Here is a 13,591-nt window from a genome sequence, read left to right as displayed (position 1 = left end):
AGCGTCATTTTACAGGAGTTTTCAAATTCTGAACGCAAAATATATGCTCTTATAGGACCCCCCCCCCAACCCTTAGAGTGGAATAGTTAATATGACATGCCCACTCTGGACAATGATGTGTAAAGAAGTTAAGGTAACTGCATTTTGTAATTATGAGTATTGCAGCATTTGTGTATGTGCATGTACATGTAAGCGTGTGTGTGTGTGTGTGTGTGTGTTTGTGTGTGAGAGAGAGAGAGTGTGTGTGTGTCTGTGTGTGTGTGTGTGTGTGTGTGTGTGTGTGTGTGTGTGAGCTCATTTGTTGAGCAATTGTTAGAAGTATTTTAGGCGCATGGTTGGGCTCTGTGACAGACTCCCAAGCAGATAAAGGGAGAGAGAGGGAGAGAGAGGGAGAGTGATGAAGACAGAGAGAGAGAGACAGAGAGACAGAGAGAGAGAGAGAGAGAGAAAGTCATCCCAGTCAGTCTGAATCTCTCTCTGCCCACACAATCCTCCGACACAACCCTGGGCTCAGTAATGTTGAATATGCTGCAGGAGTGAGCTCTACCTTCCTCACTTGCTCTGCAATCACCTGCTCGGCGACAGACAGCACACACCCGGTGAGTGGACCTCTGTTTTTCACTGTTTGCATATGCTTATGCCACACTAAAGTACAGTGGGGCATCTATTTGAAGCTGGAGGCTTTCAAGGGGTAGATGCTCTTGTCAGCTCCGAGAGGTTACTATGTACAGAGATTACCACTGTGTTGTCAACTCTCTGTACATAGTTCTCTACCATAACTCAGTTATCCTAAGGTAACTTGTTGTTACGGAAAGCTAAAATAAGCCACGAGGGGTCTTTTGATTCTATAATCTTTTAATTCCTTTAAGCTGTCGGCCGCTTGCAGCCTCCCAGCAGGGGTCCGGCTTTAAATGACAAGACTTTCACTCACAGATGAACACACAGGCAAAAAGCAGTCGAGGAGTCAATAAAGTATGTACATGACATCTCCTCAAACTGACAAGCTGTCAGCACGCTGAAAATTGCACACTTTTTGGGAGTAATTAATGTATGCCACACAGCCACACATTCATGCACTCCCACATACATGCTGTTGTGCAGGGCTGCCTGCAGGAAAGCAGTCACCTCGTGCCCTTTCCCACCTACTCATTCATTTCAATATTTCACGCATGTGGAAGAGGAGAGTGAGTACGCTGATGAAATAGAGAGCTCATTTTTACATCTCTGTGAATACCTGAAATCACACTGCTGTTGTCTTTGTCAAATGTGAACTACATGCAGAATAAACTCATTAACAGAGTGTGATTCATTTTTTGCATCAGAGATTTAATAGCATACTTCAGGAGTTCCTTGGGGAATAGCTGACATTTTGGGACATGTGCACATTTGATTTCTTTCTGTTAGTAAGATGTTCAGTTGGATATCAATCTCATGTCTGTCTGAGCAGAGCTGTCTGAACAGAGCTGGAGTCAGGACATGGTTAGCTTAGCATGACGACTAGGATCGGAGGAAACAGCTAGCCTGGCGATGTCCAAAGTTCAAAAAATATAAATGTAACATCTCTAAAAGATGTATTTGGTAAATCGGCACACAAACACAAATGTTAATATGTCAGATGATGGTTTTATGGGGAGTTTAATGCAGGAACTATTTCTTAGCACCAACATTTAGCAGCTAGCGAGCCAGAGCATTTTCTCAGGAAAACAAACACAAAACTCCAAATGAATGATGATGTTGCTATGTGTCTGCTGTATATCTAAATAGGCAACTGTTCAACGGTGATCAAAATACACTTTCTCACATAGCTTGAAAATTTATATGCATAATTCCAAAAATGTCTCTAATTTCTTAAGCAAAAACAAAAAAATATGATTTTTCTTTCATAAACATCCATCATGGCTTGTGAAGTCAACTTATAAATTAACTTCTTTTCAAGACACTTGTAGTTATTTGGCTGTGAAAAGACTAGTTAGATATTAGTGTATTTTATACTGTTTATTTGTATTGTCTTTTTATTATTTATGTTACCGGGAAAATGCACAGCTCCTCAGCAGGAATAACGTTAGCTATAAGCTGATTTTCATCTGTAGTCCCAGTGCAGGAAGCAAAAATACAAATCCCATTCCAAGACCAACTTGGTGTGGCCATATTGTTCGATTGGTTGGGGTTGGGCATTTGACCTCAAGTGGTTAAGGTTAGGGTAGCAGATTGGTCAGAAGATAGGACCTGAACAAATCAGGTTACGTTACCTTGTGTAAGCATGGACGCCTGGCCAATCGTAGCTATTGAAGGGAGGGTCTTGGCATGGCCATAAGGGAAGAAAAAAATATTGCGGGAAGGAAAGAGAGAATAACCAAAGGGAACCTAACAATGGAGTACAAAAACGTAAGCACAACAGTATAGGAAAACAGTAAAGTCAGATAAGAACAACACTCCAACAACAAAATCCCGACATGAACACTACAACAATACAATTTTATAACATTAAAACACCACAATAATAGAATCACAGCATTGAGACACCACTACAACGGGACCTCACACTGTTGAAGCTATAGTCTGTCTCCCCCTATGAGGAATTATAAACAATGACAAGGAGTCAGTCAGCGCATCCACATGATACAAGCCTTCCGTGATCGCGCACATAATCTCACCCCTCCTCCACACAGTTGGAGGATTAAAAAAACATGATGGCCTCTTCAGAAGAGGTCATTATCTCCACTAGAGTTTCTGCACAGAAAAGTCACCGGACGCACAAGTCTTCTGAACATGGCCATACTGAGAAATAGCAAAGAGAGATCTGTGGAGCTAATAGTTTTAATTAGCTTTGTAGCAACTCATTTGGCAATGGATGGAATGTAACGAACATTTGAGAATGTCAAAGAAGTTACGCACTAACGCTTTGATGTTACTTTATTGTTAGGGTGACAAGATAGAACCAGATATCTACCTGAAACCCTTAACACTAAATGGACCACATCTGAGTGTTAATCAAAGGCCAGTATAATCTGCAAATTGGTGTTTAGAAGACCACAGTCTAGACTAGTGAAGGCATCTGCTGTTAGCCTGTGTGCTGTTAATCCATCAGAGATCAGATTAAGGAAGGAGACGCAGGGATTAGAAATCAGGAGCACCTCGGCTGAAAGGCCAGACAGACAGGGAGATATTGGGGTCATGTCATTGGGCCTGCAGTCTGGCATGGATCATGGACAGAGTGCTGAGAAAAAAGACCTGAAGGGACTTTCCTTGAACTCTAGAAGCAGAAGAAGATGTAACACCACCACTATGAATAGGCAAGCCTTTACATGTGGCTTACATTATTTTTACTGATGTGTTCACAACAGTCAAGTTCAACACTTTTAAAACTTGCACCATTGGGGGATTTCATTAATTTGCTTTGGAGATTAAGATGTCAATTATTGAAATTGCATTGTTTTCTATTTTCTGTTCTGTTCTGTCCATACATTAGACACAGGCCTGAAATACACACACATACAGAGAGTATAGACTATAGTTCCCAGTTGGTATGTGGTTAGAATATGTCTGTGTCTCATGTGACCTTGTTATTTGTACACCCTGTGACTATACAAATCACAACAGGTTAATAAGAACACGTTGGAGTTCTTTTTCACTTATTGGGAGCAGTAGCTAATTGGAGCCAGTTACCTGCAGGATCATTGCTAGGCTAAGCTAATGCTGGGGGTGTCAGACAGAGTTACATCATGCACGGAGATGAGAAGGGTATGTATGGACTTGTCTAACTCTGGGGGATACGGTGAACAAGCTAAAGTCCCAATATTTGGCGTGTTCCTTTAAGGCTAAAATTGACAATACAGTATGCTACAGGGCGTGACTGCCTGGTCCAATTGCTACAATGGCGCTGTGCATAGTGTCCTAGGGTTGTTCATTATATCCACTCCTTGTTCCTCCACAGCTTCAGCCTCTGGTCCAAATATGGTCACTTCTGGCACCAAACTTGAGGATTCAAAACAATAGTACACACCAATGGATGATGTCACTTTGACTACGCCCACTTCTTTTGTACAGTCTATGCCCAGTTCTAAGGGAGGTCTGCCAATGCGTGACGGATGCTCAGGATACACATGACTATGCCTGCTTTTTAAAATAAGGTGCTAACACAGAATACAGACAAAATACATATATAGAAATGCCTTTTAGTAGATCATATTCATAGATGGTATAAAATGTGCTACCTGAGCCCCTCATAAATTTAGGAAATCGCACTAAATTGTGAGGTAAACTACTTCCTTCTTTGATTTTGGGTTTCAGGAAAAACAAATCCTGACAGTGACTGATGAATTTCAATTTAGAGACAACTAGGACTACTCTGACTACGGACTCAAAATCAAGCATGTTTACTTTTCAATTTGGAGAACTTCCAAAAATTAAAGTCCCAGATCTGTATTTTGAATCTAATGAGAGTTAGCTTTTCAAGGGGAGGGGTGAGAAGTGAAAGTTTACGAGCCAAAAAGCTTTGGAAACTGCTCAAACAGCTCGGGCATGCCAGTGACTGTACTTTTGGCTTACTAGAGCACTGCAATTAGTCTATGTTAACTACTAGTGCTGTAATGGCACCCACAGAATGGTGTTGGCTTCCTTGGTTTTGTCCTCCAGCATATGCCCATAGCATTTATTATTGACTCTTTTTTTGCTTGTCCGGGCATTGCATCAGTCCAGCTAGAGCTTTCCAGGTCTTACGGCATTAAAGTAAAACTGGACTGCACCATCTTTCCTCGTCATTTGACTTTGACTGATAACACACCACCAAACGCATCCAGGTTATGTTTAAATCCAGTTGGGTTTGGCAGTTCAAACCTGGCATTATATATTCAGGATGTTGGACCACTAGTTTATCTGATGATTGACAAGTGTTGAGGGTTTTCTTCCGACCATCAGCTCTTTTTGAGGAGCAATGTGTCACCTGCTGCAAACACAGTGTCAGGTTGGTCCAGCTGTGAGCCAGGCAGCCTCTCTATTTTCAGCAGTGTGGGATCAGGCCTCCATAGTGTCAACAGGTGGACAGGCCTCTCCTCCTCCCTTCTTCCCTCTGTTACTCAAATCCCATAGAGGCCCGCTGCAGAGCTCCAGGCTACGGCCAGAGATGGGAAGTAACAAAGTACAAACACTTTGTTACTGTACATTCTGTACAAGTACATTTTTCAGTTATTTTACTATTACTGTTATTATTTACTAAGACATATGATTCCTATGCATTGTGTATGGTAGCCTTTACAACGTTATTTATTTCTTTGCAGAACCACATACACACACACACATACACACACAGCCATAGCAGAGCTACCCATGCCTGTGTTTGTACTGTTGCTTGATTTTAAGTTGTCTTCGTACGTGTTTTAACAGACACGACTGGACCGAAGTTTGAAACTTGAATCAGCTTTAAATACAGTCCTAATCTAGTCCTCACTAATAAGTTTCAAGTCATTTCACTGGAGTTCCCATTTTTTTTTGCATCATCAATACCAAATTTAAGCTAACTGGATGGTAATATACAGAGACTTCTTACAGAATCACAACTGAATTTGTATCTTTCTTCTCAGTCAGAATCTTGTTAACCTGGAGTCCCACTCTCTGTCAATATAAATAGGCTATATGTTGTAGACCTATTGGCAGACAGCCATTAAAATGTAGGCAATGGCATATAAAGAATAAAGAATAAAGAGCCTTTTTCCATGTCCACTGTAGTTTCTCAGCGTGCTCTCTTGTAACATCTGTGTGGTCCAGGTAGCGTTGTCATTCACAAGGCTACTTTTACTTGTATAATTTAAGTAAATTTCCAAGCCTGTACTTTGTTACTTTTACTTGAGTAAAGAAGTTAAATCACTACTTCTACTTTTACCACAGTATTTTTTCTGTACTTCTACTTGAGAACGGAAAGTGAGTACTTTTGCCATCTCTGGCTACGGCCCACTCCCCTAGGGGTCTGAAAATTACGTTGTGAAGGAGCGTGGGATCATAACATGTAGTCTTTATTGCCCATAATCATCTATCAGACGTGACTCAGGCAGAAATAATGTTCACGGACGAGCTCAGGTTATTTCAGTCTAATGAAATAGTCTCAGTGTTTCCCACAGATAAGCTGACCAGGGGGAGGGGAGCAGAGCCTCAGTTAGCAACCTCTCCGCAAACTTCCTGTTTCAACCACCACTGTAGCATAAAAGCATGGGGTAATTAGCACGTTGGCTAGCTCACTAGCCCGCACCAAAATGAATCAAATTTCATAGCTTAATGCTTCATCCCCACACTCTTGTCACAGCAGAAGAAAGCAGATCGCTATCGCTTAATATTTCAAAACAGTAATACATAAAGTGAGCTGATGTTATATTGAGCAGCAAATATCTAACAAATGCTAAATTTATATCTAGCTGGGGGTGGGGGAAAAAAACCGATACAGCCTAGTATCACAGTATGTTTTCAGTGGTAATACTGTATCGATACACAGGCGCCAAGATTCAATATTTTACTATACATGTGTTGGTCAGTTTGTCTGCTTGACAATCTCATTTTGCAGTAATAAAATTGAAGTGAAATGAACACAGAAATGTTTCTTTTTAGTTGAAACAGAGGTGGACAAAGTTTCCTTTTGGGGACATCATTTGAAATTGGGAAAAATTAGAAGTTAGAAAAAAGGTTATAAGTTCCAATATATTGCAGAATTATGCCATATGTTTAAAATCGCAGCAATATCGTATCAAGGCATAAGTATCATGATAACATTGTATCGGGAGGTGTCTGGTGATTCCTTAGACCGTTAATATACGGTCTATGGGTGATTCCCACCACTATATCTAGCTAACGTTAGCTGGCAAGCTTAACATATTATAGGACCCCCCCCCCCCCCCAACCACTCAGGGTGCTGGTCCAGCACTGGCAGCCCACTCACTCTGACATCTCTCCATTTGTGCATGATTAGGTCCTGAGCATGTGTGTGTATGTAGCGATTACTAACAAACAGAGTTTAAATTGTAATTTCCCCACTAGAGATCAATAAACACTATAAATTATACTTATTATAAATTATATTTAGTAAGGGAGAAGGTGCCGCTATACTAAATCTAGCTACCTTGCATTTTGAATAATTGTATGCCGTCTAAATTATAACAAAATATTAAGGTTGTTCTGTTTACCTTGGCGTTATTGGTGGAGCCAAGGTCATGTGGCTTATCCAAACTAACAAACTATGAGACATGCTATCATAGCCTGATTATATCGTCTCTAGTGGACACAATTTCAGATCTCACTTGGTTCCCCAAGTTTGGTCCCAAGGCAAAAAGTGCCCTTTGTCTTCTGTCTGAACAAATGCTCTATGACTGTTGTTACCTATGGGACTTTTTTTTAATATGCCATCTTTGCCCTGTTTTATTAAGTACAAAACAGTTTGGAACCGTCTGGGCCCTCAGAGAGGGCCTACAACGTTCTAGAACAAATTCACAATTAATAACTAAAATCTCAACAAACTTTTTTTGAGGAAGTATTATTTTGTTAAACAAATCACTTGTTTTCGTTCCTTTTGGTGATAACTCTCTCACTCTTCAACTGTTCAACCATTGCGATGCTAATGCTAGACTAGCGTGGTTATTTCTGTTTCATAACTGGAACTAAGATAACTAACATTTGCAGTGCTATAAGAGAGCACAATAAGCTAGGCTGGGAATTGCTTTCTTTCTGACAAGGGAAGGGGTGTCAGAGGGCAAAGTTCAAGAGTCCCGATTTGCTGCTTGTACAAGAAACTACACTTCACCCGTCGGGTTATCAGGAGAAATTTACATTTAAAATGACATCATTTTGAGATGCATGGTATAACGGTTAAGCCTAAAACTTAAAGCCACTGAGGGGCTGCTATACAGACACGTCTATATAGCTGTACTAGCTGATGGGCTTCCCCGACACCTCTTAGTAGCCTCCTGTTGAAATCACAGACTCCAATAGTCATTGTAGCATATTGATGGTCATTTATTGATCACAAAGATCTTCAGATCAATGTGCAAGAATCCATGTGTCCATCTAGCTCCATCAACAAACATGTCATCATCCACATGGGAGTTGCGCAGTGTGTACATTTGATGCGTTCAAAAACTATTTGTGTTCCTCCGATTAACAGTACCCCTGATTCCTGCCTAAATAGACATCACTCATAATCATATTATTGACACTAGTGGACAATTTGTATCCTACACCCAAAACAATATGGTTTCCAATGGACAGGAAGGGTATGCACAATTATAATCTGAAATAGTAGCTAGGCACTGTAGCTGCCAGACAAATGAAGTCAAAAAAAAAAATAAGATATCTGCCTGTCGGATGAAGTACAGAGTAAAGATTTAAAGTTGCATCACATGGAAATACTCAAGTTCAAGTGTTACATTTCACCATGCCTGTGCATTTGAATAAATAACTCATGCTGTCATTTTCCATTTGCAAACAATCTTGTTTAATGTGCGTGTGAATTCCAAGCGTTTGAGGACATGGATGCCATAATAGGAAAGTCCCGCTCTGTAAAATACCTAGATGTTGACAGTTGACAGTATGTTCATGTTTCTTTCCAATCTCAGCATTCCTCCAGCTCCCATTCCTCTCTCACTCTGTTTCTATGTGCAACTGAAAGCATCTACAAGTGAGAATAACTTCTGCCACACTCAATCAATAGGACAGTGACACTTTAGATGTTGATTTCATATCAGATTGTAGAACTGTGGTTTCCTTGATCCTTTGTGTGTGTGAGCTGGTTTTTCAGGCAGTCATGCCTATTTTGAGGGTAAATGGACTTGACGTTTTGGTTTTAATTTTAAACTGAAGCATCTTCAGACACTGCATCTTCATACTATAAATATCATAGAATATGTAGCCTGCCTATGGCATATTTTTTATCTTTGCAGAAAGTCCAGATAGTGTAAATTCAGCCAGTCAGGAACAGCTGACGGGTCAAGGAGGACAGCATTGGTTATGGTGTACCTGATGGTTTCCCAGACAACAACCTTTGGCGTTTTTATTAGTGATGCACCGATCTGACTTTTTCAGTCCCGATACAATGCCTGGGCTTTGTGAACCCGGCGATAACCAGAACCGTTACGGTACTGTAATAAACTGTATACCTTCTTCGACCTTATACCTATGTGGAAGAGACTAAAGGGACCAGACTAAACACGTAGCTAAACATTACTTTCCTAACTAAGAAAAATAACATAGATGTGATGTATTGAATTTGCACAGTGCCTTTGGATGTGCTTGATTAAAATGGCAGTATTGGACTTTGCAGTACTACCACCACCCCTCAAAACGTTTATTTGGCAGACATTGCAAACAGCTGACCAACTAGTTGGCATGGCAAGCGTGAAATAACTCCATGCAGCCAACTCTTTGGCTTGCTCCATGGTTAACTCAACTCTTCCAGCATGCGACACACGTGCTGCTGACGAATGATGTAGGATGTGCTGCAACGGAGGAAAAAACAAAACAAACTATTTTGTTAATATTGGGGCCGATATCTGATCTTAATATCGGGTTGGTTCACCTCTAGTTTTCATAGCGCCACAAAACCTCTTATGAAGGGGGTCAGGGTGGATGCTTGGTTCACCAAAGTTTATGATTGAATCACACAATTATGGACATAAGTGTAACTGGTATTTTAGATGTGACCAAAAATGCTGGGATTACTTTATTTGATTATGTATTTTAAAGTAGTATGAATTACATAATTCCTTGCAGTTGTACTTGACGAGTACTTTCTGACAAATGCATGTTGTCTTCCCCGTGAGACATGATTGCTGTGTCTGGGCATTGCGTGGGTGAAAGGCCGATTTTAGTTGGCATGTGGGTGGGTGTGTGAGGGGGCTGAGTATGAATGTGTAAAAATATAAGCGCCTACTTGCATACAATAGGATATTTAGAACAGACTTGTACTGTCATGACTGGAGTTCATGGCATCCGTCCCCTCTCAGCTGACAACAGTGTCGACAGTGTGGACTGTCAAGGACATTTCCATTGATCCTGTCTGCATGTGTTCGCAGTATAGTAGTTATTTCCTTAACACTTAAGGGTAATTTTGTTGTTTTTAACCTTGAACCCATTCCTATGTGTTTGTGTGTCAGTAACAGATGGGAACATCAATCTTTGAAATTAGTCCAGTTTGAAATTAGGCTGCAACAGTCAGCCGCAGACAGGGCTGCAACGGAACCCTACAGGGCAAAGGGGCATTGTCAGTTTGGTTCACTAAAAGTTTTTTTTAAATTATTGTTAGTGTCTGACGTCATGGAAAGGATCCCTATAGAGATAGACCTTTTTAAAACATATTTAAGACCTTTCTGTGTAACCAGAAACAGCTCTGAAGTTGCTAGCGCTAAACCCACCAGACTCCATTTAAAAAAACAATCCTCGTAGCGTGTACAGAGCCAGCATATTTTCACATGTAAATCAGTAAAGTATGTGTTTATTTCAAACAAAACTAGAGTTGTCATGGTTTGCAGGACGACCCAAAACGTCTTTCCATAGTTTTATGTAGTTTCTGTCAACTTTGAATGAAGTGTATTTTACGATGCTAAAATTACTGTTAATTTCCATGGAGTCTGGTGGCTTTAGCGAATGCAATTTCACAGATGTTTTTCGTTTAAAAAAAGGATCTTAATCGTTAAAAGAAATGTCGACCTCCTTAGAAATCCTTTCCATAATGTTACCAGACACTTACAATATTAATCTGGGCCTGTCAGCGGCAAAACAAGCACTTTAGTGAAGGTAAATACAAGCTACAAAATTGTTGTATTAACTTACATTGTAGCTTGTTTTGCCGCTGCTGCAGTGCTTAATACCAATGACCAATGTCAAAGATTGATGTTCCCATCAGTCACTCAGAGACAAAAACATAGGATTCATGTTGAAAAAAACTGTAGTTCACCTTTAAGCAGTGTACTTCATCAATAGATATCACATCTAAATAAGTTAAGTTATTGTTCATTGGCCAAAATGCATGTTAAATCCAATGTGGTCCAGTGTGGCATGGACAAAAGAGTGTTTATTTCCTGTTTCCTACTTAGAGTCGTCATTGTTGTTGTTTAACCATAACCTTTGCCCAAAATGGGCTAGACTGTGTTTTGTGTGTGTTGTGTGTTTTGAGTGACATGCCAGCTCTCGCTCCAAACCACTTTCAACTAATTGGTGCCTGAGGTGGAGCGTGGATAAAGCTGAGGCTGGCTGGTTGAAGCCTACAGTCTATGCCACGCTTTCCACTTGGTCACTCAAAACCATTTTTTTAACCAGGCTGTAAACGTTCTGCTGCCACATAGAACATGGGTTCTATGTGGATTGACTCCCTTTTCGGAGCCAGCCTCAAGTGGCCACTAAATGAACTGTTTTTTTTTGGCCCTTTGGATTGGCTTTATTTCATACAGCAATGTTGATTGCCTTTTGCAGCAGAGCAGCTGAGGTCGGAGCCACCGCCAATTTGTGAAAAGACAATTTATTGAGGTTAGATGAAGTTGACATCTTTAAGAGTTCACTCAGTCGGTTGTGTGTTTTGATTATAGGTGCATTTTTGAAAGTAGGATGACACATACCATGTGCAAGTGTAACTCATCGCGAGTGTGTCTGTACATACCGACCAACTATACCACTGCTGTAATACCTCAACAAGGAGATGAGGAAATGCCATACATAGCACCACCTTTTAGTTCTGGGCATGAACCCATGTATCCCCTCTGGTACACTGAGGAGGCAGACAGTAGTGAACATGGACAGGATGACATTCACCCGGCTCAAGTGCTACTAGCAGTATGAACACCAGCCCCACATAAATAAACATGTCTTATGCCTTATTTATCACTGAGGGTATGTATGACAGTATGTATTTTCAGCAGCTGGCCTTTTCATTAGACATTAAAGTGGAATTATGTGTCGTGGATCTAAGAAAAGACAGCAGCATTGCACAGGGTGACATTGTGAAAAGAATCAGATGACATGTTATGGAGCAGTTAAAGAGATATGATGTAGTGTCTATGTGTATAGCCACATCACGTTTCCTGTCTGTCTCATTGGATCTTTTGAATTCAGAGTTTTCGGTAGCTTCCTCAGTTGTTGTACTGAGATCAGGGGATACCGGCTAATGCAGAATTTGATGTGTTTGGTGGGGAAACTCCCACCAAGCTGAATCTTGAGAAATCACAACCAACCGGAGGTGTGTACTCACTCACTCAGCCGGTCCACCTTGAGCTAAACTGTGTGTCAGTTGCCGAGGTGTTAACAGGCCAGTGAAGAGTGAGTTCCCTGTGGTTTATTTATATCCCAGAAACATGAAATCACATATTAATAAACAGGTTCACAGGCAACTGATGTTGGCACAATCCTTGTCATTAACATATCTGCAAGCTTTAGAAAACACAGTTCACCTCCTTATTCAAATGATGGAAAATTGCAGTGCAACTTAATCAAACCAATGCTGTCTGTAAAGACATAATAATATCCTATTGTATTTATTATAAGGATCCCCATTAGCTGGCGCCTAGACGACCAGCTAGTCTTCCTGGGGTCCAAAACAACATTTTTTCCGACAACATTAAAACATTTCATGACATGTACAGAAAAGAAAAGAAGTAAAAGAAAAGAAAACAAATACAACAATATCTGCTTACAGAACTAAATACCAAAAGAGACTCCAAAAAAATGAAATTAAAAATACATAACAAACTAAGTAAAACAAAAAAGTAAGTTAAAAACAATGTAAAATGAATTTCACAAGCAATAAAAAAGCTGTTTGATATGATGCAGGGGAAAAGGAGAAGAGGACAATGATGTAAAATATCTGAAAACCCTAGAAATGTGTAATAAATCCGCATGATATGTTATTTTTCCATAGTTGCATGATAAAGGAAAGATTAAGACAAATAAAAGGTCAAAGTATTAGTGAAAGAAAACCAAAACAAGAGTTGTGTAGTTTTGTGTGGATTGTGTAAGGATACAAACTCAAGTCTCTAGCACTATCCATCTAACTTTGCTTTGTTACACAGTAAAGGACACACCACTTCCTGTGTTCACACTAGGGCTGAACAATTAATTGCATTTGCAATTAAATTGCAATATGTTTAACTTAGATTTTCTATTCGCAATTAAATTGCAATATGTTTAGCTTAGATTTTCTATTCGCAGAGACTGGGCTCACACCCAGGTCATGTGACACGCGAGAGTTAAAAGGTCTGCAGAGGACGTCACGTATTGTGCAAAGCGTGCCTTGCTAACGTTGCTCCCTCACGGGGCAACACCACTAACCTGTACCACCACTTAAAAAAAACACAAAGCCATGTACGATAGTTGCATGGCTAAAAAGCAAAGTAAGTGAAATACCACCCGACAGGGATTTGTGACCTCCTGACTCCATTCGAACATACTACATAATATATAAGTAACAGATTGTGGACAACACTCAAGAAGTAAAGGTATAACAAAAGATGATGCACCTCAGTACGGTGACCAAGCCTGGGCTGATGGCTTTGATAAAAACACTGGATAAACGGTACAACATTCCCTCCGCGCATATCTTAGCTATTCGGGGGGCCAGTCTAATCTGTAG

At 40.3% G+C, this 13,591-nt stretch overlaps 1 protein-coding gene across 1 annotated transcript in view; it reads left to right on the top strand.

Moving 5' to 3' along the window:
• The first annotated feature begins 369 nt into the window (after positions 1–369).
• Positions 370–13,591, top strand: part of LOC117938112 (palmdelphin-like) — a 32,738-nt gene continuing 19,516 nt past the window's right edge. Inside the window, exon 1 of the mRNA XM_034862506.1 lies at positions 370–599. The gene's annotated coding sequence lies outside the window, so the exon portion shown is untranslated. The remainder of the gene's footprint in view (positions 600–13,591) is intronic.

This window comes from Etheostoma cragini, chromosome 22, assembly GCF_013103735.1.
Source record: "Etheostoma cragini isolate CJK2018 chromosome 22, CSU_Ecrag_1.0, whole genome shotgun sequence".
Taxonomy (NCBI): Eukaryota; Metazoa; Chordata; class Actinopteri; order Perciformes; family Percidae; genus Etheostoma; species Etheostoma cragini.
The sequence above is the reverse complement of the archived record's forward strand: the minus strand, read 5'-3'. Positions and strand labels throughout refer to the sequence as shown.